Here is a 5,884-nt window from a genome sequence, read left to right on the forward strand (position 1 = left end):
GTTATAGGAATCAAAGGGAATGACTCGACTAAAAGGTACGTCTTATAGGAATCAATAGGAATGACTCGACTAAAAGGTACGTCTTATAGGAATCAAAAGGGATGACTCGACTAAAAGGTACATCTTATAGGAATCAAAGGGGATGAGTCGAATAAAAGGTACGTCTTATAGGAATCAAAGGAATGACTCGACTAAAAGGCACTTCTTATAGGAATTAAAGGGGATGACTCGACTAAAAGGCACGTCTTATAGGAATCAAAGGGGATGACTCGACTAAAAGGTACGTCTTATAGGAATCAAAGGGGATGACTCGACTAAAAAGTACGTCTTATAGGAATCAAAGGGGATGACTCGACTAAAAGGTATATCTTATAGGAATCAAAGGGGATGACTCGACTAAAAGGTACGTCTTTTAGGAGTCAAGGTGAATGACTCGACTAAAAGGTACTTCTTCTAGGAATCAAAACTTAAGTTAGGAAGTGCATTACCTAAGAAGCAAAATTCAAATTACCCAATCAAGGAAGTGTGTTTCCTTATCAATGTTGTTTGAATTATCAAAACAAGGAAGTGCGTCTCCTAGAGATCTTGAATTATGAGTTTTACCATGGTTTTGATTACCAAACCTGTGCAGCAACCTTGCCTCTTGCATTTGTTGAGGTGAAAAATTATTGCCTTTGATGTTTAGGCTCTGAAATCCTTGATCTGAATGCAACATGTATTCCTATTACATACAAAGAAAACTTGTGAGTTTAAAAGCACGGTGGCTAGTTTGTGGCTTTGGATTTTGAGGCAATTGCTCCTGCCCCCATCACATTTAGCTTTGCTTCCAACCATTGGCATATGTCATTGACTTGCTGTATCATTGACTCAAACTCAGCTTATTAAGAGTGACTCTGAAACAAACACAGTATTTCTGCTTTGTTGTGTTTCTCAAATAAACCCTTTGAACCTTGGTATGTCCATGAGTTCCCCAACTTCTCTGTTGACATAACTTCCTGCATGCCCTTTTTTTTGGGCTCACAATCATGTCTCTTTCATTTGCTAGCTTTTGTCTTACTTTGTATAATTAAAAAAGCTGGTAGCCAGTTTTGAATCTTTTTTCACTTGTTTTGACATGGACTTGACTCAAAAACAAGAGAAAAATGACAATGACTTTTATTTAGACCACTGACTCAAGAAAACAAAATAAAATAAAGAGAATAAAGAAAAGACAATGAGTGTTCCCATTTGAAACAAAGAAATGACAAATTTTCTAAAGATGCCAGTCAACTCTAATGATTATGCCATGCATTTTGGATTAAGCTACCTGATCTTTCCATCCAAACTTACTACCAATTGTTTTTGAGTTAATGGCCTTGAAACTGAGTTGTTTTCTTAGGCCAATTGCATTCAGACCTCATTCGGCTAGTGACGCTTTAAAGGGTCTTTCCCTCAACTCACCATTGTCTTATGATATCTGTGAGGGTTTTTACTAATGAGACTCTCTTATTCTCATTTCTCCCAACTTACAATCATCTCACGGTGTCCGTGAGGGTTTTCACCAATAAGACTATCTCATTTTTATCTCTCTCAACTTACTATCGCCTTACGGTGCTCGTGAGGGTTTTCACCAATAAGACTCTCTCATTTTTTATTTCTCTCTTGATTCCTTGTGCCGAGGAAGACAGGTAGTTCCCAAATACATCATCATATCCCTTGCATGCTTTGCCTTAACATCCCTAAAGATTGATCTGAAGGTCTTTCTTTGATTGTAACTTGGCTTTTGGATATAGTTAGAAAGAAAGAATGGCATGGGGCCCAAATGACACTTGAAATGGGGTAGGACTTACATCTTTTGGAATCGACTCAAATAATAAAGATTAACTTATGCCCCAGTTTCTTTTGACTGAGTGATTCTAAATTGTTTATTTGGTTGGACCGAGCCCTTAGTAGGGCAGCCTACGTATCTCACCCCCGAGAGAGGAGAATCAGGTCATGCGTAGTTCTGGCATCTTATTTTTTTTCACTTGATTCTAAGTTTTTTTCCTTTTGTTGACTCTTTTCTATTTGGGACTTTTCTGACTTTATTTTTCTCGACGCTCTTCTTTTTCTTCTTTCGGACACATTTTTCTCTTCTTTTTTTTTTGAAACTTTTCTGGCTTTACTTTTTTCTCGACACCTTTTCTTTTGAGATTTGTTGACTCTATATGATTCCAAAAAGAGGATTATGAAAGAAAATAGGACTAAAGCTCAAATGGGTAAACAAAGGATGACACGATGTTTGGATAGTAGAATGAAAGGCCTTCATCATATCAATTCAGGAAAATGCTAGTACATAGCATGCAACGCGAAAGTGCACAATCAAGATCACTTATGAAATGTTTTACTACACTAACTTGCCCCGAGAATATGTGCCACCTCTTTTTCTACACTTGCCCAGCATACAACTCCACTTTGTTGTACATTCCTCATGCTGAAGGACTCATGATTTTGTGGAGCTAATTTTCTTTCTGTTCCTCTTGATAGGATCACGTAGACACTGTTTGACCTAATTAAGACATGTCTTTCAATTGATTACCAAGTTATCCTTGCGATTCTCAAAAAGTCTCAATTTTCAAAGAAGGCTTCAAGTTAATCACCAAATGCCCCAACACTCTATTTATTTTCTCAGATGCTCTCTTTTCCTAAATTTAACTCTCTGATTCAATGCTTCATGATTAAGTTGGATTTTAAGATCCGACTAAAAATTCTGCAGGCATGTCATATCACTAGAATCAACATAAAGTGACTGAATAAAGAAAATAAACAAAGAGCACATATTTGAAACACAAAAGGAAAGGGACACTTCATTTAGTTGAAATAAAAGATAAAAGGGTTTGAACATAAACGACAAAGGGACAAAACAAGATAGATCCCGAACTTCAAACTTGAAATAATTCAAAAAACAGAAGAGAAAACAAAACAAACTACCAGACCTCTTCCTAGTAGGGAGAGGGGTAACTTTGCAATTGCTCAGCCTGACATATTAGCCACTGGTTTGCATATCAACATGACTAGAGCTTCCACCACTGTCAGAAATATTTTCTTCAACAAATAAGCTCTGGATCCCCATGATTAACTCATTGCCTCCCACATATTATGCAGTACCGCGTGCTGGTGAAGAACTCTGTGGGATAGTCGAAGGGCCAATGTTTTGCACCACAATCAATTTATCTTGAATTATCTTTTCTATTTCTCTTTTCAAAGTGCGACAATCTTCAGTACTATGACCCTGAGCATCAGAATGATATGCACATCGCACATTAGGATCAAAGTTTCTTGAATGCAGGTCAGGAGTATACCCAAGGAGAGGAGTGATCATGCCCTGCTGTACCAATCTCTGGAATAAACTGGCATAGGATTCCCCAAAAAGAGTGAAATTATCTTTTTCCTTCCTCCTCTTTGCGAACTATAGCCTCGGATGAAATTTGGATTTAGAGGTCCCTTGGTAAATTTGTGGGGGTCGAGGATGATGTTGAGGGACAGGTGCATTCCATTGTGGATAAAAAGATGGATGAGCATACAATTGTGCATTGTTCATAGGATATCGAGGAAGTGGAATGGGATTTCTTGGATTTCAGAGAAAGAAACCTTGTTGCAAGTGGTTATGTGGATCTGATATGTAAGATCGGGATTGAGGCTGACAGTATTGGTGGGTTGGACCTCTCAAACTCTTCTTTGGCCCTGTCATGACAATAGGTGTGTTTTCCTTCTTCTTTCCTTTAGTTTCCCTTGGTTGATTGCAATGTCGTCCTGAATGTTTCACAGAATTCTTCTGTCCATCAGGCTCCCCAAATTTTGATGTCTCAAAGCTGGGAGGAAGGTTAATACTTGAAGACATACCCTAGTTTTTAAATGAAACATCTTCATAGACCATAAGTCCAGGGGAATTTTTCATATCATTTTCTACACTCTTCACTTTCCCAACCATTTTCTCTGGCTCTTTTGGCATTCTAGGCTTCTTAGTAAGAAATTTTGGCGGTTCACTTAACTTAACTGTAGGCTCAAGAGTATACCAATGATCATCAACAGTATTGAACGTGGAGTCACTAGTGAACTGGGAAAGCGCAATCGTTGGATTGATAGACAAAGTGGAAGCCTTATTAAAAGGTTGAGCAACAAAAGCACAAACGGTATGTGGTGCTGTGAATATGGTAGACTTATACTGAGGAGATAAAGAAAGAGTGGTGGAAGTGTTGGGGTGCATTTGACGTGGAATGGATTCTGAGGTATGCTGTGGTGCATCAACAACAGTAGGAAACTGACTTTGCGATTTTGGTGGAATACTCAAGGTATTTGCAAGGTTAAAAGTGGGGAACGGAGGTGGAGGAAACCCACTAGCCCAAGCTCGGAACATTCCAATCATTTGTTGTCTTAGTCTCAAATTCTCTTCCTTTAAACTCTCCATTTCCTGACTCTTTGTTTCATCTATGATGCCACTCTCTATATCCTTGTTGGACACAACTAACCCTTTCTTGGATTTGGTGTGATATGGAGGACCATCCAGAAAACCACAAACCAACCACCTTAAACTAACTGAACAAGAGGCAACAAATATGTTAGAGTTCAACATTTTTCAAAACCTCTTTTTTTTCTTGAAAAAATATCACCGAACCCTAGAAGGGCGCCTACGTATCTCACCCCTAAAAAGGGAGAATTATGTGTGCGTAGTTCATGAAGTTTTGCCAAAATGGCCAATTAAACTTTTTCCTTTCTTTTTTTTCTTTTCTTGAAACTTTAAAAAGAGAAGAAAATAACAAATTGTCAAAAGAATAGACTCTTTTTGCATTTTCACGTTTAAGATTCCTATACAAAATGAAACCTATGATTACAAAAGAAAAATCTTTATGGATTTTCAATTTTGAATTTCATATGAAAATGAAACTTGAACCTATTAAAGAAAAATCTTTTTGTAGTTTTCTTTTAAAGATGTATATGAAACACTTGATCTAAATAAAGAGTGACGAAAATCTTTTTGAATTTTTGAAATAAGATCAACCAAAAATGAAACCTACGACTATTGAGGAAAATCTTTTTTTTTTTGTATTTTTCTTTTCAAGATATGTATGAAACACCTACTCTAAATAAAGTGTGAAGAAAATCTTTTTGAAATTTTTAAATAAGATCCCCGAACCAATAATCGACTGCCTACGTATCTCACTCCCGAAAGAGGAGAATTAGGGGTGCGTAGTTCGTCCAGATTGGACAATTAATGATTAAATAACGGATTGCACCCTAACTTGAGACATGACCAAAAACATGCGATGAACAACATAACAAAATAATTTTTTTTTTTTTTGAGTTTTCAATTTGACACTTCACATAAAAAATGACACCAACATCTATGAAAGAAAATCTTTTTGGTATTGTCGTTATGTAAAATGTACAAAACTTCTACCACCTTTTTTCAATTTTTCTTTTATAAAAAAAATCCTAAAAAAAATCTTTTTGGAGTTTACGAATTGTGAACGCTTGCTAAATGAAACAAAAGGAAAATCTTTTTGATGTATTATTTTTTTTTTTATTATTTTTTTGAAGAATGAGTGCAAAAAGTAAAAAAAAAATCTTGCTTTTTTTTTTTTGAATTTTTGAATCGTGAAAAACAAAACCCACAAAGAACCTAAAAACTACGAAACTCTTTTTTGATTCACCTTTTCTCTTTTTTTTAAACACTTTCTTATCTACACACTTTACTTCTAACACATGTTTTCCCCAAATCGATCCGTCAAATGACCACGTTATCCTTAAAGATGCAACATTTAGCACGTAGGGATACTTTAAAGGTGAGTCTCCTACAAAGGATCGTGTGGGCCCCGCTAGGTCTCAATATGATGCACATAAGAATGACCTAAAGGCCGACCTATGT

Source organism: Capsicum annuum, unplaced genomic scaffold, assembly GCF_002878395.1.
Source record: "Capsicum annuum cultivar UCD-10X-F1 unplaced genomic scaffold, UCD10Xv1.1 ctg81455, whole genome shotgun sequence".
NCBI lineage: Eukaryota > Viridiplantae > Streptophyta > Magnoliopsida > Solanales > Solanaceae > Capsicum > Capsicum annuum.